Below are 21,359 nucleotides of genomic sequence, written 5' to 3'. Positions count from 1 at the left end.
CGACCCCTCCCTACGCACTTAGCTGCAGGGGTCCGAACACTCAGCTGCAGACTCTACTAGGCCTTTGCACACTCAGCTGTAGAGCCTCTTCCTACTACTACAACCCAAGACACTTACACTTCTTCTCTCTCTGCTACTAGATCATTCGTTCTTATCTATCTCTAATTGTCTTTACAACTTAGAGCCTTGCTCTATTTATACAATCCCATGGTCCACGGACCATGGATAGGCCGACATAACATTACATTACATTCAAAAATTAGGGCGGACAACCCTATGACTCAACATACATTTCGCACTCTGTGCCCGTAAATCACGGAGTCTTACAACATATTTAACCAAAACTTGGGCTTTGAGCCCCAAAACATGTTGTGGGGGGATTCCATGCCCAACACATGCTCTTCATGAATGTTAGTGTTGTTGGTTGTGCAACACCAACTCTGTCGATAGATCGATCCTCATTCAAAACAGGTGTAGAGTCTAGAACGAACGAACATAAGACAATGTCATCCAGAGGATTATCCTAGTTCGATGATGGGGGTTGAGGTACAAGATACATGTGACGAGGTATGGGACTCACAACCAAGTCTACGCAGAAATCAGAAGGAGTGATGTCAGGAGGATGTGATGGTTGAACAGATGTGTGTGCATGCCCTCCCACATCACTCTGTGATGGTGGAGCTATTTGATGAGGGGAGGATGGAATGTCACTTGTGACAGTGACCATGCCCATCTGTGATTGTGCAGCTCCATCACCGAAGTATGCTAAGCAGGGTTTGAGCTTGAACGTATTCTTGGGATTGATAGATTAGAAAAAGAAATACTTGAAACTGTCCATGAGATACTAAAATTTCATCTGACTTTTCGAGGCTTCAAACATGAATAGACGAAAGCACTCTGAAAACTCCATAGGTGATTTGTGTGAGGCTTTCCATTGTTTTAACAATCTTTATCAAACATTTCAGGATTAAAATGGTGGAAAACAGATTCGAATAGATCGTTGAACTGCTTGAATGAGTTCACGGAGTTATGAGGTAGTGTGCCACGCCATTGTGATGGGTGGTCATGAAGTGTGTGCGCGAGCAGTGAACATACCTCTATTTCATTAAAATCTTCCATGCCCTGCATGAGCACATGAAAGTCATCTAATTTCTCAGGCCAGGCCACTTTGCCTTCACCATCATACATGAGTTGTGAAAAGTGATTCCAAAACTCCCTCTCGACGTGAAAGACATGTCTGTTGGATAGACATTTCTGAGGCTAAACTATAACAAATTCCATGATAGATGTGCAAAAATTAAAAACAGATGATGGGGGCTCAACTTGTCATCTGGCCCTCCTTCTAGTGCCAAAATGTTGACAATACTGGACTGCCAATAAGGGGATCTCCTCGGTAAGAAGTCCCAATTAGACTTGAGACCATTTGGTGTAGGAGTCCCAGTAGTGGGTCATACGATAATGCCTTAACCGTGATTTCACACAGTGGCAAGTAAGATAACTCTATTAGTAGCAAGGGTGTGACAACTACGTGAGTCGAGAAAGGTGCATGAGAGGTTCTAACACATGGGGGTTGAGATGAGAGCACCCCTTGGAAACCTATGATAGCACGCAATTAAGAATGGAACACACAAGAAAAGATGCATCAAAATATGGAAAGCAAGATAGCGAGCAATCCAAAGTGATGTTTAAGCCAACAACACATTTCAGAAAGATTCATACATAGTTATACAAAATATTCCATACATGCATGCATAAGAAAACAAATACATATATAATTTATAGTAAACCAGATAGCATAGAATACAATACAAAATATGCATGAAATGTGTTGGCTCTGTTATATTAAGAAGTGTAAGTTCTAGTCATACAATACATCAATGTCCAACCACTAGTTCTAATAGCAGAACATTACAGCCACAACTGCCTATTCCTCCAAAGATATATACTAGCTGTGCATAGTGGAGAAGCCAAGGCTCATTATAATATTGTCCAAGTTCTCTCCAAGATACTCTTATCAGAAGCTTGGCTGACCAAAAGCCTATACAAAGATTTATGAGGTACTATTTATAGCAAAGGGTGGGGTGACCCTTGACATTCCCCTTTGTGACAGTTCAACTACCCTCATGACTCTTCATCTACTCTATGACTGTTACATCCAACTATTGACACTTGAACTTCCACTTGACAAGACATTACATTACAATGCACATGTGCCCATGTGAGACAAAATGGCTTGAGAAAACCATGAAAGACATCACTGAAACTTATTCTGTTGTGGTGAGACCAACTCTTTGACATGTTTGTGATGGTGTTGGTGGTGAGTTGATGGAAATCTTGGTCATCTATGATGGTGTGCATGCGCTCCATGGTGACATCTTGCTGAAGCGAACTCTTGCCTCTGTTGCATCCGGGTGCATTGGTATGGCTCCTCCATCCAACTTGTCTGCTAACATGCATATGGAATTCTTGGGTGCAGCCAAACTGGAAAAACACTGATGCATGGTGTCCGTACTGATATTCTAGTGTGTGCTAGTGGTAATGCGCATTAACTATCAACTACATCCTTAGCTCCAGTCAGGCTTGCTTATTGTCTTCACCTTCGTGAGTGTGCTGAATGGATTGGATCACCTGCGTGCACACAATGACATGCATGTTGCTGAATCCCTTGCATGCGATCAATAACACTTCTCACCATGTCTGCTTCGTGCCAACTGTTGGGATGGATATATAAGTTGTATGGGCACAGTTTCATCTGTGAGTACATGGTGTGCCCCCTATTGTTCTTATTACTGCTGCAGCTCATTCACTTGTCTATGTAGCTCATGTTCTTCCTTGAGTTGCTGCTTCAGCACATGCAACTCCTTCTTTTTTCCATTCTCTATCTTCATGTCACGCCGTCACCTCATAGCTTGAGTCTCCAAAGTTACTTTCATCACTAGTGGATCTGCTTGAGCTTGCTACTTTGTTCTGCCTATGTGTTGTCAACAACCTTCCTCTTGCATTCATTGCATCCGGCATGTTGCATTGAGCTGTTGTTCATGATGCTGCTCACTGTGATGTTGCTATCATCATATCCTGATGTCCTTGTCTATGAACAACTTGATGTCTATGTGGGTAGGCAGGTCCATAGACACTTGATTGACTGCATCCCCAAGTGTGCTCTGAACGGTGTCTTCGACTCTGCTCTCCTGAAACCATTGTACCTGTACTGCTGAGAGGAAAATGAACACTTGTTATACATGGAGACATGGAAACACTCATGGAAATAAATCTTTCTGTCAAAAATCAAAATGAACTTGAGAACTGACTTACAACATACCTGTGTGACTGATCATGAAGGTTGCACAATTTCTGCTGGGAGGTCGGGAGATTGACTCCCAATACTACGCAAGGCATAGCCTGGGATGTTGGGAGGTTGAATGACTGCTAGAACTATGTAATGCACAGTCTAGTCTAGTTGTTGACTGCTAGAATTGTGCAATGTGCAATCTCAGCTGGCAATGGTTGCAGGCTCAGTGACTGCATTGTGTAATTTTCTGGGCCAGCAATCACTATCCCTCAGAATTATGCAATGCAAGACTCAAGGATAGTCACTGGGTAGAAGTGCGCATTTCCTGAGAGGAAGGCATAGCCTTCCTTCTCAGGATTGAGCAATGTTGTCTTGGTCAGGCAGAGTCTGGGCTAAGGCTTGCCCAGACTCGCTGACGGGAAACTGAAAGCGAATGTGAATTCGAATGCATGGCGATATTGAGTGTACTCATGAGTGAATGATTGTGCATGCAAACAGTGAATGATAGATTCATAAAACAAAACAAGATGCATGTGGGTGAGGTGAGTCACTGAATCGACAACCGTTCGTGAAAACAGTTTCATGCATGCGACAACAATGAGATGTTAACGAAAACTGAAACAGTGGTAGTACAAGCTAGTATGTATCAAAATGACAGAAAGCACTCACTGAAATCAAGCAGACAACGTTCATATGAAGTGAAACACAAAAAGTGCCAGAAATGCAACACAAGACATGGAAAGTGGGCTTACCCCAAAAAAAATGAGTTGAATGTGCCGACAACTCCTAGATGTGATGTGGGATGTCAGAGCTACAAGGTTGATGTGAGGAATGAGCTCTACAGCATCCGGTTGATGAGTTTTGATAAAATTGAGGTATTGACGTGCATGCCACAAATATAGGGACACCGACACTTGGTGGGAGGTTTATGAAATGATCCTTGCATGTAACCTCCAACTAACAAAAATAGGTCTCTGAAATAAGGGATTCCTTTGCATGCTACCTTGGAAGAAGTAGCCCATGCATGCAAGTCTATTTTTCTCGGTCCCGGAGGGAATCGGTCAACTCAGCTGCACATGCAAGAGGCTACTCAACTACAGGGAGAAAATGCACATTTATGGCTGGGAGTTGGACTAGCTGCTCAGAAGATTTGCGCAAATTTGGGCAGAGCATCTGACTTCTACCCAAATTTGTGCAACTTCTAGGCTTAGCAGCCTTGTTGGGAAGGATTGTGCAATTTTCTGGGTGAAGCTTGCTCAAAAAAATTGTGCAATTCTAGGGTCCAACAGACTTCCAGTCAGGATTGCACAATTTCTGAAGGGAAGGCCAGTTACCCTCCAAATTTGCACAAATTCTTGAAGAAGCCTTTTGGTCTATTACTGGACCAAGTCCAGAAGAATAGCTTGTGAGGGGAATGCATCAAGATTTGATCGACTTGTTGTCTTTCTATAATAAAGTCACTGGAGCTTGTGTACTTGATGAAGCAAGACATTCTGCTATGAAAGGTTGGTAGGGAGGCTCCAAAACGAAGCTAAGGAAAAATTTTGGAGTATGGTTGTAGCCGCTACAACAGTCAGACAACTGTCCAATGACATTAATGGTACCAGTGTCTCTTTTTCGCCTCCTTGGATGTTTGAAACACTTCTCTTTAATCAGTTTGTTGTAAATAGGTACATCCTTAGGAGCTTGGAGAAGTGGGATTTTGACACATAGATTTTTCAGTTCACCCAAAAGTTCATTCTCTTCTGGGGTATGCTGGATTAGATGAGTTAATATTTCAGGAAAGGGTGGTGGATTCACTCTAGGCATACCTTCATCTATTTCCTCCTCACTCTCGTTAGGTGGAGGTGGAGGTTGGTTTTCTAGGGGCACTCTCCTAGACCTACGGTTGATTTCCTGAATTTCCACAACATAAGTAGGGTAGGATGTCTCTCCACTGTAGACCTACTGTGCCTATCTGTTGTTTAGGTTCGGGTTTGGTTGGGCAGGCATCTAAGGTTGTTTAGGTGGAGCATGGTGTAAAAGCTATGGTTTAGATATAGGTGAAGGCAATAAATCTAGAGCATTGTTGTATGGGGGCCTCCAACCCTGAGGTGGTGCATTCCACTGAGGTTATGGATGAGAATATGGCTAAAATAGCTGGTTGGTCAACTAGGAATGGTACTGAGGTGCAAAAGACCAGGGAGAAGGTGTAGAACATGTTGTAGCTCTGATACCACTTGTTGTAGCTCTGATACCAATTGTTGTAGATATAACCCAAAAATATTATGATAATATAAATAACCCAAGAATAACAAGATAGAAATAGATAGAAATGCTTCTTTATTGATATCAAACCCTTAAGGTAGGGCAACACCATACATTCACTCCTTAAGGAAGGAGAACACTCCACAAGACATATGCCTGTTCATACAATAATACTTCACTCTTCATATCCTCCATGTGGAGTCTCTAGCCTCTATATAGGCCTCATACATACAATACCATGGGTCATTACCATGGTTCCCTCATACCATCAACTAATACCATGGGCCCATTACATTATTATTAACTACTTGTGGTCCCTTACATGACATGGGTTAACCACCTTATTTATTACTATGGCCCATCCCATTATTACATTATTACCTTGGGTACCTCCCTTGGTACCCCATATTATCCCCCCTAGGTATATAATAGAACAGGAGGGATGAGCAGGGGGGCCCCAAGAGGAAATGGATGTGTTTTGGTTAGGGTTGTAATATGCATACAATAACCCTTGCATGCCCTGTTGGTATGGTCGAGGCCCATGAGGCCTCCTTTGACTTATGTAGTAGAGTTTTTCAGTCACCCCTTCAGTTCCCTGATACATAGCTTTTAGTCCAGGCAGAGAAGGGCACTTGTCTGTGGAGTGGTTTTCTTCACAGGCCGAGCAGATTTCTATAAGGTTTAATGGACATTCATTCCTAGGGTGCCTCCTTGTGCATATAGGGAAGAAGATGGCTAATGCTCTCTCTGCTTCCTCCTTCTTCCTCTTGATTTTCATAGTGTCCATTTGTAGGGCAAGGGTTTGCAACATTTTACTCTTAAAATCTTCCAATATGTTTCCAATTTCACTTTTTATATATGTGTTGGAAGAGGATGAGATGGCCACTGTTTGACTGACCCTACCCCTCTTTCTAGTTTCTCTAGAATAGCTCTTAAAAATGGTCTTGATATCCTCATAGGGTAGTTGGTAGATGTCCCCTCCTGATAGCAGGATTACGATATCCAGGAGATCTTCCATGATCCCCCTGAGTAGGACTAGCTTAAGTGACTCAGGATCGAGCGTGCACCTAGACCTTTTTATAGCTGAGCTGGAATCTTTCCTCATAATCCTCTAAGGAATCATCATGCCCCAAGGTCATTCTAAAAATTTACTCTTTGGTGTATTTGGACCTAAAATGGTCCCTATACTTCTTGTTGAAATCTTGTTGCATCTGAGCCCATGTGGTGATACTATCCCTAGGTAAACCCATGAACCAGCGTAGAGATGCATCCTTGAGAGTGGATGGGAATAATTTCAACTTCTAATCATCAGTGGTGTAATCATAAGTTTTGAACATGACATCAAATTGAAACAAGAAAGTATCTGGACCTTCTGAGGTCAGGCCATGGAAGTGAGGAAGAGCAGAGGGGCTTATTTTTTTCATCTTGGAATCCCCATTGGTTTCTCTGATGGGAAAATAACCATCAATTATTTCTCTATCTTCCCTTTCATTTTTATTTTTATCCACTATGTTAGTTGGAATGGGTTCTTCTTCTTCCCCTATAGGCTCTTCAAAAATCTCTGGTTGTTCGCCTAAGGGGTTTGGTGCAGGTATATTCTCAGTGTGGACACAAACAATTCCTCTAGCTTGAGAGAGCGGGTCTAGCCAAAACAAACAATCTATGGAAAATCTCCTTAAGCTAGAATCAAATAAGAGGGCCTAACTCTTAGAACGCTATTCCTCTCGGTGATGATCCTACTTCCTTACTTCAGCTATCATTCGTTTCCTTCCTTCGAATACCTGAAACAAGAAAACAAACAACAACAACAAATGTGATAGAATACAATATTGTATTCAGCCTACTTAATAGATCAAGGAACATTAAGCCATAAATATGTAAGATAACAATTCATGTAGGAAATCAATCAATAGTTGCATTCATATAGATTCAGAAAGAGATTACAACCAATGCCTTTATGTTGTTGGTCTCCTCCGACGTATTTGGGTTCACACACTTTTGCTAGCATCTCATGGATAGCCCCAACAATGGAATTTTTAAGGCCTCTTCCTTTTAGTCTCAAAACAAACCAAAACACACTATTCTCCCTCAAACATACACTAGAAAGATAGAAGCTATAGATGCCTTGCTGATCATTCAAACTCACTCCAAAACTAGTTTTGCTTGGGAATAGAGAGGTTTATATAGCTTCGATGGATGGGAGATGGTTCCTCTCATCATGGGATAAGGTCTTCTCTCTTGATTTTGTACCATCCTAATAGGGGAAAGGAGCCTAAACTAACTTCTTTGGCTCCATCTAGCCCAACCATCTACCAAACTTCCATTACGAAGCTTCTAGACCTGGAAGCTTCAACTCCATATTTAAAAAACTTGCCAAAAGAGGATCGAAATGATTGGAAAGGGCTTAATCACTCTATACGACGCTAGTGCTAGTTTTAATCTCTAAAAATTAGTGCGAGGAGGAAATTGGTTAGTAGTGCTAGTCTTGTAAACTGGGGTAAAAGGAAGATTATTGGGAAATGATGCAAAGCAGAATTATTATTCTCATGAAGAAGGACATATTGGGAGTTTCTTCATGATGGGAAAGAATGTAGGGTTCACTATAGAGGTCCTCTAGGATCGTGGACAGGGAGTACATGGACAGTGACAAAATGTTGTGTAACAGATGCTCCCTAAAGCATGAAGGCCAAATTAGAGTGAGGGGTGAAATGATTTACAAGTGGATGCAGGGAACCAGAGTGCATCCTTGGAAAACCTGCAAGCAAGCATAGATACATATACATCACTGAAAACTCTGACAAATGATACATGAATCATGGTATGGATGCAACCATCCAGAGAATGATCATGTAAATAGATCTAGGGCATGGACACATCCATCCAATAGAGAGGATCATAACAAAACTAAGGTATGTTCGCAGCCATCCAATAATGAGAAGGATCACATATAACAAGTCATGGTATATCTGAAAGAGACATGTATATCAACATGATCATGTCACATCACCTCACAACCTATACTTGTGTAATTTGAACCTACGGTCTTGCGCTCCAAACGACCCGATCAAAGTACAAATCCTAACATGTGAATAAATGTGTCGAATTCAAACATGCTAGAAAGTCACTTGATTACCAGTCAATGATGTGAACCGTCAACAAGCACGAGAGAAACCACCAATAATGACAATGGCTCTCAAGATACTAGCGACACAGTTCACAGAATGTGAATAAAGGAACTAAAGTCGAACACTCGTGAAATCACCTGATCAAAAGCCAATGTTGTGAACTTGTCGTCGAGTGCGAATAACTTTCCATTAGGGCATGCAAGCTATAACGTACCAGAAGGGAGTCTCTTAGCCAACTTCTTGGATAATGAGCTGAAGTCGACAAGAAGTGACTGTGTCGAAGGAGGGCCATAATGTATCCTGCATCATCAACATGAGACAAATGGATGAAATGATCTCAGATGATTTAGAGAATCAAGAGTAAGTGTAACTAGAGAGGGATCAACTCCTAAACATATCGGCGACACGACTCTAGAGTTTGGAAGCTTTTGGATCCATAGGATTGGTGGTCATGATGACGTGGAAAAGATCAAATGGAAGGAAAAAATGAATGGCCCAACCAAGGAAGGTCAATGATGAAAAGGAGGATATCCTAATCTGACATGAAGCAGAAAGTGTCATGTTCAAGAGTGACCTACCGACACGACTGATCGAGAGCTTGAAGGGGATAGCATGTGCTTGCACTATAAGTTCATCCTTTGGATGAATCCAAACTAGTAAGCTTAATGAGCCCTAGGAAGGATAAGTTCATGCCTATCATGGTGAAGAATCCAATGTCGTTTAATATTTTAACGAGTCCGACAAAGGTGTAACTTGGTATCTTTTTCATGTTTAGAGAATTTGAAAAAGACACAGAAAAGAAAACTCCACATGGTCCCTTTTTGTACATTTGGGTCTCTCAAGCCCAAAAAGGTAGAAAATGATACTTGAGAGAACCGTTTGACCATTTCAGTCAAGGAGTACCTTTTTTGTAAATATTTTATCCTAGCCTAAAAAGGGGGTAAACGTATATTGCATAAATAACATTTCACAGCCTTTAATGAGTTGAAAACGACAAGAGCTCGAAAATCTTTTCGTGTTTAAAGAGTCAAAAAAGAGCTTGAAAGCAGACCCCCCATTTTTATTCTCTTTTATGAGTCAAAAAGGGAAAAATACTTGACAATATTTTCATTTGAGTTTTACGAGTCAAGAAAAGAGCTTAAACGTGACTCCAGTATCATCATCATCATCAATCTATCACCTATCGGTGCACAAAAGGTAAATGCATTATCCAGTTTCTGAGGTAGAAATAGGTCAAAAATACTTTAAAACCTTAATATTTCATGAAAAATGAATAAAAGGAGGAAAAGTAATTATTTTTTACCATTTTACCTTGTGTGAAGAGCTTTTCACCCATTTGTGCCCTAGTTTTTCAGGAGCAGATTGTAGGAGATCCAAGAGGCCATTTGATGATCTGTCAGTTTCAGGTAAGAGCCAAGACCTTTAGCTCCATTTTCATGCTTTTTTTACCTATTTTTAACCAATTTTTTATTTTTGGAGGAGATTTTAGCAAAAAAAAATTGCCCTCGGTCGACGCAATTTCTGGGCACGGAATTACGCTGATCGAGGATTATTAAGACTGTCAAGCACACCATCACTGCTACTGTTTTTAAAATAGTCACGCCGGCACTGTGAACATAAAATTTCCTTTTTTCGCTAATTATTTTTTACCATTTTACCTTGTGTGAAGAGCTTTTCACCCATTTGTGCCCTAGTTTTTCAGGAGCAGATTGCAGGAGATCCAAGAGGCCATTCGATGATCTGTCAGTTTCAAGTAAGAGCCAAGACCTTTAGCTCCATTTTCATGCTTTGTTTACCTATTTTTAATCATTTTTTTATTTTTATTTTTGGAGGAGATTTTAGCAAAAAAAAATTCCCCTCGGTCAACGCAATTTCTGGGCACAGAATCACGCTGATCGAGGATTATTAAGACTGTCAAGCACACCATCACTGCTACTGTTTTTAAAACAGTCACACCGGCACCGTGAACATAAAATTTCCTTTTTTTTTCCTAATTTGTCCAATTGGATCCAAATTTTTCTAGCCAAGGATGTTTATTGACTTGATTGTATAGTTTTTGTAGGGAAGAACTTGTGAAAAATGGACTATTCCTTCTTCTCTATCTAGTTTTCCACCAGAGCCTTAAATTATTTAAACCTATCAAAGACTTCAGATTTCTTCTTGAGGAAATATATCCATGTATTCCTTGAGAAGTCATCTATAAATGATACATAGTACACAGACTTACCTAGTGATGGAACCTTCACAAGTCCAAACACATCATTGTGCACAAGTTCTAATATATGTTTCGCCCTTTTACCACGAGAGGGGAAACTCACCTGATTTTGCTTCCCATATACACAATTTTCACAGAAATCAAACTCCAGGTGTGAGAAGATCAATTCGAGAAAGAAGGCAGCCAGAAAGGTATAGTACATCTGCCCTCTATTCAAATTTTGCTTTATCTGTTACTAATGATGATCCCAAAACTGTGAAGGAAGTAGTAGATTTAGAGGATGGTAAACTCTAGAAAGAGGCCAAGGTTGATGAAATGGCATCTTTGCACAAAAATGAGGCTTGGGATCTGGTGGAGTTGTCAGCTAGAAGGAAACCCATTAGCAGTAAATGGGTTTTCAAGAAGAAGATAAATGGAGAAGGAAAAGTGGAGAAATACAAAGCTCGGTTGCTAGCAAAAGGTTATTCCCAGGTGCTAGGACTTGATTTTGGTGATATTGTTTCTCCCATTTCCAAGGTAACTTCTATTAGATTACTTTTATCTGTTGTTGCTACTTTTGATTTTGAGGTAGAACAGATGGATGTGAAGACAACATTTCTTCATGGGGATCTAGAAGAGGAGATCTACATGAAGCAACCTGAAGGTTTTGCGGTGAAGGGTAAGAAAGAACTAGTATGCAAGTTAAAGAAATCTTTGTATGGGTTAAAATAGTCACCAAGTATGTGGTATCATAAATTTGATACATTTATACAGGGACTTAGCTTCACTAGAAGCAAAGTAGATCACTGAGTGTATTTTAAATTAATTGGTGACCGTTTTATTTATCTGGTCTTGTATGTGGATGATATGTCGTTGGTTGGAAATGACAAAGAAATTATCGAGGATTTGAAGACCCAATTGTCCTCCAAATTTGAAATGAAAGATCTTGGTGCTGCAAACTATATTTTGGGCATGGAAATTAAAAGAGGCTGGGAAAAGAGGAAGCTCTGGTTAAACCAGAGGAAGTATATCGAGACAATACTGCAGAGGTTTAATATGCAAGATAGTAAACCGGTGAAGGTTCCTATTCCTGTAGGTGTGAGGTTATCTGCTAAACAGTGTCCCAAGACACAAGAATAGGAAGAGTACATGTCCCGTGTTCCATATGCAAGTGCACTCAGTAGCCTGATGTATGCAATGGTCTATAGTAGACCATAAATTGCACATGCAGTGGGAGTATTGAGCAGGTTTATGTCAAAACCAGGGAAGGAGCACTGGACAACAATGCAGCAGGTTTTCAGGTATTTGAGTGGCACTAGTGATTATGGTCTGTGCTACCAAGGAAGACCAGGATTGGATAGAGTGTTGGATATTCATGGCTTTTTTGATGCAAACTGGGCTAGAGATCTGGATCAGAGAAGATCTACAAGTGGGTATGTGTTTAACCTATTTGGAGGTGCAGTCAGCTGGATGAGTAAGAAATAATATGTAGTGGCACTATCAACTACAGAGGCAGAATACAAGGCAGCCACTCATGCAAGCAAGGAAGCATTTTGGTTGCAGAGATTGTGTTCAAGTATGGGGTTAGTACAGGGAGCTATAAGAATAGACTGTGACAACCAAAGTGAAATTTTCTTGGCAAAGAACCCTACATATCATTCAAAGGCAAAGCACATTGATGTTCAGTATCACTTTGTGAGGGATATGATAGAAGACAAAAGGTGTTGCTGGTAAAGGCGGACACTTTAAAGAATACTGTAGATGCATTGACAAAATCTGTGAGCTCTGAGAAGTTATCTTGGTGTAGAGAAAAAATGGGCATTGCAGGGCTAGATAAATGAATAAGCTCTCTTGTGTCCCCCTATGGAAAGAAAACAACAAGTGGGAGAATGTCGGGTTGTGTTATATTCTTTCCACGACTAGCCCACGTAGTTAACCGGGGGGTTACAGGGGGGGCAGAGCCTCCCCTTCATTGTGCCTATTACGTAGTGGGGGGGTCACAGGGGGTTTGTGGGGTGCAGGTAACCCCCCTCTATGGCGTCTGGAGCAGTGCCCCAGAAAATTTTGTCTTTTGGACCCCATATTAGGTTGGGCGAACCTACCTATTCTTTTGTGCATGCTTTTTCCACAGGTTTTGGACGCGATGGTTTTAGGTCCATGGTTTTGGACGTGATGGTTTTCGGTCCATGGTATTGTATGCTTTGACATGTATAAATATGTATTGTAACATTGAAAATAACATAATGAAAAATCAAGCAGGTAGTTTCGGTTTTGGGATCCAGGGGAAAATATTTGTGTATATGTTTTATGTGTTATGCTCTCGCGTTGTTTATTTTCTGTGTTTTAGAATTTGTATGTAGGTAATTTCTGTATGGGGTTAAAACCTACAGAATGGTGGTTGTGTGGTGTCTTCTACATCTAAATGGCGAGAGACCTAGCACTCGTGCTAGTAATGAAGGGAGGTTTCGAAAACATCTAGAATGACAAAGATATGTCGGGTCCACTATGGTGTTGAGTAGAGTGTGTGTTACTTGGTGTGATGAGGGAAGGAGATAAGTATCAGAGTAAGTAAATCATATACATAACACAAAGTGAAAATAAAATGATTACTTTCCCATTAACTTATTCTATGTGATCAATCAAACAAAAAATGGTTTTCATTTATTTTTGCATATGATAAAAGATCCTATAAATACATGTTCATCATTGACACTCTCAAGGTAACTGGGCCTTACGGTGATATCTTTTGATGGGTACTAGGGAAACATCCTAAGAGAACAGGTCACATTCTCCAGCAGCAGAAGAATCAACCATGGTAATAGATGAGGCTTTAGTGATGCCCGCACCTCCACCTATATGGAAGGATGCTCTAATATTTTCCTCTAAGATACCTTCGTCTCATAGGAGAAATCGAGTCTTTAGCTTCTTGGTAGTAAGTTACCATTACCAAGCACTAGATGGGTTGGGTAGCCCCAAATAGTACCGCATGCACCGGACTTAAGACAAACCCCCTCTGAATCAGGTCTCTAACACGCTCGGGTAGTATTTTCTGTGGGATGATGAAGGATTTTAAGCACCCTAAAAGTCAACTTCTATGTTTCAAAAATGTAGCATGACCATGGAGGTTTATGGGATGGATACCCCCAATAGTCCTAACTTGAACTATAGCTTCTTTTGTGGCCCCTGTGGGGAAATTTAGTTGGTTTAATTTATGGTTTCTTTTAGGTGTTGGAAAAATGCTGAGAGAGAGGGGGGGTGGGGGGTGAATCGTTATTTTAACTTTCACAATAATTATTTTCCTTTTTAAACATTATACGCTACTTCATTGAAACCAACTAGCATATGTCTATGACTATAAAGAATGAAACCATCGTATATATAATAAACAACTAATTCATTGTCTTAAATCAGAGTGTGATGCACTAACCAATAAACAGATGTAGTAAGAAAATAATAAATCAACACACATAAGCAACACACATGAACACTAGGATTTTTCAGGTGGAAACCCAATGTGGGAAAAAACCACCATTGTTTTCGTCTCAGTCTTCAATCTTCTTATACTAAAAAGTATTTACAAATTTGGTACTAGTGCAAACTTTTCCAGTACGCAAGCATCTACCTACTGAAGGATACAACCTTCACCCGTTTTCTAGCTTCTACTGGAACAAAGATCCAACCACCTAGCTCTTACACTGGCTAATATGTTTACTAATATGTAGGTTCCAACTTACAAAAGCATACTACCTTCACTCTTCTCCAGGGACCACGTTTCATAAATTTTCAGGCTGGATACTCCTGGTACACAACAACATAATATGTAGGCAATGTTTCATCAAATTTTCTACTGGACCCATTAGTAACATTGAAGCCCAAAATCAATCACCACTGCAATAACTTCATCAACAATTAGTCAATCTAAACTGTTAGATCACTGTAGAGCTGAACCCAGAACACTGCATCAACAACCAGAATCAACTACAACCTTAAAAATCATATGTCAGAATGTATATGCTACTTCAGTGAAGCCAACCTAGATGTATATGCTACTTCCTTTAATCTAACCTGTTTATACAACTAAAGATACTGAATCATAAAAAATCTTAACCACAAACTTTACCAATCAGTGACATTATGAAGATCTACTCTCAAAATACAGAATTCTAAAAAGATAGTAGAAAATATCACCCTTCTCACTCAATCATTCAATCAATCAATCAGACTCAATCAATCAATTAGACTTAATCAATCACTCAATAAATTAGACTCAATCAATCACTTAATTAGACTCAATCATTAAATCAATCAAACTCAATCCCCTGATATCTAGAAGATCATGAACAACCTTGAGCCTGCATGATTTTCTTATTTGAGAAAAGCTTAGATGCCCCAATCTTCTGTGCCATAGCCATTTTTCTTCTTTTTTTCTTAGATAACATTTTTCTTGACCTCCTTTTAGTATATATAGATTGTTTGTAGTTCTTGTACCTTTGATTATGGTCTTTCCTGTGTCAATATCATGAACCATACATCTTTTTGATCGAAACACAACTTCATTTCCTTGATCACACATTTGACTGACACTCAACAAGTTATTATTTAAACTATCAACATCCATAACATTTCCAACTTTAACCTTTTCTTTCAAATAAGCAGATCCTTTACCCTTAATGACAGCTAGTGTGTCATTTTCAAAAGAGACATTATTTTCCTTTTCTAAAGAATTATATGAAAGGAGTTTATCTTTATCACCTGTCATGTGTTTAGAGCATCCACTATCAATGTACCACTACTTTTCTTCTCCTTCTACAAGTAGAGCTATGCCACATCTTTCTGACTTGAAATTCCTTCTATTTCCATACCTTGGAATTTTATGATGTTTGCTCCTTTTGAATTGTTGGCCGTCATAAGACATGAGTAGTGTTAGCGCTCGAATTTGCCTCAGGCTGAAGAAGGCGAAACTCAAGGTAACATCAAACCACTTAGCCTCGTAGCTAGCCCTACAAGGACAGGAGAGGGCTCTCTACAGTCTATCTTAGCAAAAAGTTTTCTAAAAGGGGCTGAGATGACTTTAAAAGAAACTGATTTTAGGCTAGTAAATTGATAGAAAAAGGGGTTTTAATGGATAATGGGGTTTTCTGGGCTGCATGGGGCAAAGAAACAGCTTGAACAGAGAAATATAATAAAAAACACAGATTATCTCCTGAGGCAAGGTAGGCAAGAAATTTAACATCAAATTGAGATTAAATGGAATGGAAAGACTGTTGAGGAGTTGACAAGGGCATAGAGGATGAATCCTTGTCAAACAGAAGAAAACATTAAATATGAACAAACTTATAGGCAGAGCATAAAATATTATGAATTCTACCTAAACACTTCATTTGTTCAATTGGAAATGATCATGAAGTGAAATGAAAACATAACAGGTTACATATGAAACAAAAGGAAAACTTATGCTAAATTGTCATACCACAGGAATCTCAGGGGTCAGAGCTGTATTTTTCATTAAACTCTCTGTCAAAAACTGTACAAGTAAGCTCTCTGTTCTCCTCCACCAGCACTCAGAATTCTCTCTCGCTCTCTTCAACCCTTACAAATGATTATTTTAATACATTAAATAAACTATTCTAGAAAAAACAACAGATCGACCCAACAATAAGGGCGTTGTTCCAACTGAAATTACAAAAAATTAGAAAGGAGCGTTACATCTATTCTAAAATAATACAACGTCCCTCTAAAAATCCTCTGATGGCCGACACACTGGAGCGCAGATCCTGTTGAATCATTAACTAAAGTCCTTAGTAGGAGATCGGTTCCTATTTTTCTGCTCAGGTTGGTAATCTGGGTTTAATTTGGGTTTGACTTTACTCTGCCTTTGAATAAGAACTAATCTTTAATAAAAATAGCGCAATATCTTCTCCAATATCAGCGCATACATATCTTGTGAAATAATTGAAGCGAAAACTGTGTATTTTCTATCTCATCCATCATGATTTTTTCTCATGTTCAGATAAACAAGATCTTGGCTGTAGGAAATTGCTTCCTGAAATTGGTTGTAGCCAGTAGGACCAAGTCCAATGCCTCCAATGTCAAGCCTTTCAACATGACTTTTTTTTAAGAAAGTTTGCTAGAGACGTTGCTATAGAACTGCCAAGGCCATTATGTGCAATTGCCAGTGAATACAGTGGCCTTTTAAAAGTTGATAGACTGTCAAAAAGTGCAGATGCCCCTGCAAAAGAAATGTTGCAATTCGCAATCTCGACATCTACCAATTGTTTATCCCTTTCAGAAATCTCTTGGAAATAGGGAATGAGAGTTCTTACACCACTGTCTCCTATAGGATTATCACTCAAGTCCAGATTTTGCAACTGAGGCATACACTGCAGGAACATTTTTAATATTTCCACATCCTTGCTTTCTAGAAAGTTTCCCCTTAGATTAAGAGTAGTTAGTGATCGCAAGAAATGTAGTTCATTTGGCGGTAATGAACTGAAATGGGGAGAAATCTCACATTGCCAGGAAAGCCAGCCAGAAAGCTTATTGTCTCAGAGTTCAAGAACAGATAGATCGGAATCGCACTGACAAAGAGCATTGAATATCAATCCACCAGTTTTGGGTTCAAAGCCATTGTCACAAAGTTTCAGTGAATGAAGATATCAGATGATGAGATTCTGCAATGAAGTAACTCCACAGCTTCAAGAGTTTCCCTATTCCAGTTAAAAATCTTGCACGCCCCCTCAATATGTTTTTCACTTTTAATGCCCTGAAACAGAATGCCTTGGAGTCTACTATTCCTCAAGATGTCACAAAGTTCTTCAACGCAAAGAACATTCCGAAGTCGCAAATGTCTAGCATAATGTCCAAACATTTCACAGTGATCCCTTAATGTTAAGAAATCTTTCCGCACTCAAGTAAGATCACTTCAATATGCTCGAGAACAATACAATTAGGGGTTATCTATGCAACCTGTAGGCTGAGGCGTTAAAGATATTTTGGAATACGATGGAACGGTAAAGTTCTGCCCAATAACAACATTGAAAGGTAAGATGACACCAGGTTCTAGTACAGCGCCTTCCTTAACAACAGCCCCATCACAAACAATAGCATATCTTAGAGTTGCATTGTCATGGATAGTCACATTATTCCAAATGTAACTACCTCGTATATGAACATTTCAACCAATAATGCAGCCCTGTCCTATAACAGAGTCTGTAATCACCAATGCTTGTACTTTCTCCAAGAAAGGTTGTTCCACCAATTATTGCAGAGCATGATTGCCTCACACCTGCTACTTTGTAAATTCCTTGGGAGTCTAGTCTTATTGGAGGACCGTTTCTTGAAAATGGGATATCTGTGGGATATGTCCATCGATGAAGAACTTACAACACTTCTAAAATTGTCAATTCGTGCAGCATACTCTGAATGCTTTACCATAATCTTTCTTGTCTTCATAATATAGAAGTTGTTTGGGATTTCCAGTGAGACCTCTCCAAATAGCTTGTAACTTGCTTTGCCTCTGATTGCTGATGATGTTTTGTTTTCTTCTGTTTGTGCTTTTGCAGAGATAGGAGCTAAGGAAGCTGTTGCCTTTTGAAGAGCCGGGGAATTTGATACATATTCTAAAAAACACATTTAATGATTTCTTCTTCAAAACAGGGTTTTGAAGAAGAATCAATCTCACATTTTACATACAAGACGGAGTCTAACAAGTAGTTTAATATCTTATTCAGATTCATCTTCATCATTATTAGACAAGCCATCACTATCTTCATATAATAATGTGTTCTATTAACAAATTGTTTTCTATTTCCTTTTGCAGACTCCTTTCCTTTGTCATGATTATCTTTATGAGGAAATTTAGTAGCATAATGACCAACTCTACCACAAGCAAAACATTTGAAAGGAATCTTACCTCCGAATCTTTCAAAACCTTGTTGAAGCTTGTTTACAAAGTTTACCTCATCTTCTTCTGAAATATATCTTGATTCCTTGAGATCTTCCTTTTATTTTCCCTTTGCTGAGGCTTTGAAAGTGGCTTCTCTAATATCTGATGGACCTCCTTTCCTCATTTCAAAGGAAGTTGAAATTCCATGAAGTTGAACAACAATAATATATTGTAGATCCCACTTCTCTTCAATGGCAAATACTTTTGACTCAAATTTAGAAGATAGAGATCTCAAAATTTTCTCTACTAAAGTAGCCTCCTTTATTTCTTCACCCAGATTCTTCATACAATTTACAATCTCATCTACTCGTAAAAAGTAACTAGCAATACTTTCATCACTATGCATCTTGAGAGTTTAGCATGTTTTACCTGGGAGTCTCCTTCATAGCTCTGAATTATTTTGTCCCATATTTCTTTGGTTGTCTTGAGCTGCATGACTTTGACGAATTATGATTCTGATAGACTTCCCAATAAAGTATTGATGGCTTTGGCATTGGTTTCATATGACTTCTTTCCTACTATATCTGTGGGTATTGTTGCTAGAAATTGGTATCCTCCTTCCACAATTTCCCAAACACCAACTCCAAGTGACTGAAGATAGGCTCTGGTTCTTATATTCCAATATACTAAGTTGTTTTCGTTGAATATTGGTGGTCTGATAGATCCCATGCCTTCATGATTGTTCATATTGAGAGATCTCCCTTCAAGCAATTAAGCTTCTTCTAAAGGACCTGCTCTGATACCAATTGTTGGGGAAAATGTTGAGAGGGAGGGTGAATCAGTATTTTAACTTTCACAATAATGATTTTCCTTTTTAAACAGTATACGCTACTTTACTGAAACCAACTAGTGTATGTCCGTGACTATAAATAATGAAACCAACGTATATATAATAAAAAACTAATTCATTGTCTTAAATCCAAGTGTGATGCATTAACCAGTAAACAGATGCAGTAAGAATAGAATAAATCAACATACATAAGCAACACACATGAACACCAAGATTTTTCAAGTGGAAACCCAATGTGGGAAAAAACCACTGCTGTTGTCGTCTCAGTCTTCAATCTTCTTATAATAAAAAGTATTTACAAATTTTGTACTGGTGTAGAATTTTCTAGTACACAGGCATCTACCTGCTGAAGGCTACAACCTTCACTCATTTTCCAGATTCTACTGGAAGGGAGCTCTAACCCCCTAGCTCTTGTAATGGCTGATATGTTTAGCAGTACGTAGGTGCCAGCCTACAGAAGGCTACTACCTTCACTCTTCTCCAGGGACCACGTTTCATATGTTTTCAAACTAGATACTCTTGGTATACAACAACATAATATGTAGGCCATGTTTCATCAAATTTTCATACTAGACCCATCAGTAACATTGAAGCCCAAAATCAATCACCACTACAATAACTACATCAATAATCAGTCAATATGAACTATAAGATCATTGTCCCCAGAACACAGAGCTGGTCCGAGAACACTGCATCAACAACCAGAACCAACTACAACCTCAAAAATCATATGTCAGAATGTATACACTACTTTAGTGAAGCCATCCTACATGTATACGCTACTTCCTTTAATCCAACTTGCATATACCTCTAAAGATACTGAATCACAAAATTTACCAATTGGTGACATTTTGAAGATGTACTATCAAAATATAGAGTTCTAAACAAATAGCAGCAAAGATCACCCTTATCACTCAATCAATCAATCAATCAAACTCAATCTCCTTATACAGTCAGTTCTACTTTCAGATCTAATGAAGACATCATTGACAGACATTAGTAAAACAACAACACTGATCAGATAGACCAGTCATCTTTGAACAATAGGATTTTCTTCTGCATACGCTACTTGGAAGTGTCGAATCAGCGTGTATATGCACCTTTACCAAGGAAAACCAACGTTTAGATATGCAAATAATAACTTATAACTTCAGAGCTATTCCAGAATTCATACATACCCAAATCATAACATTTAGAGAATAAAACATACGTTAGCATTCAGATCTAGCCCAACCATTATTAGATCATGCAATGATAATTCATTTCAGTTCTCATGATCCTGATCCAACATTGTATCCAAAGGTGCACATGATATTTTAGATCATATCATAATCATATCCCCTGCAACATAAAATATACTTCATATAGAATTATTCATGAAAAACCCTTTCACTTGCACACATAGCCCTTTGATCTTCTCCTCCTTATATAGTTTTAGCCTTTCTCAATACCTTGGACCAAAACAACACTTAGAACCTATGGTATTCTTAGACAAGATCAAGTAACTATTATTCCGCTCAATATTGTGGGCTAATACTATGGTATGGACCCTTGGTATTCTTTAACCTTAATTTTCCATCCCATACATGCTTTTCCTCTTGTGAAAGTGTGTGCATATGTATACGTGTATTTTGTTTTGTGAACCCGCTTGTATACGTGACTTGGACTAGGTGAACCAGTGTATACAACTTAATACAACTGAAAACATTATTTTTCTTCAATTTCTAGATTCTAATCTATAGTGCTTTGTTCCATCCTCCTGTTCTTCT

Source organism: Pinus tabuliformis, chromosome 1_1, assembly GCF_031772625.1.
Source record: "Pinus tabuliformis cultivar Carrire ecotype Pingquan chromosome 1_1, CPIR1, whole genome shotgun sequence".
Classification (NCBI taxonomy): domain Eukaryota; kingdom Viridiplantae; phylum Streptophyta; class Pinopsida; order Pinales; family Pinaceae; genus Pinus; species Pinus tabuliformis.
This window is presented reverse-complemented; position numbering follows the sequence as displayed.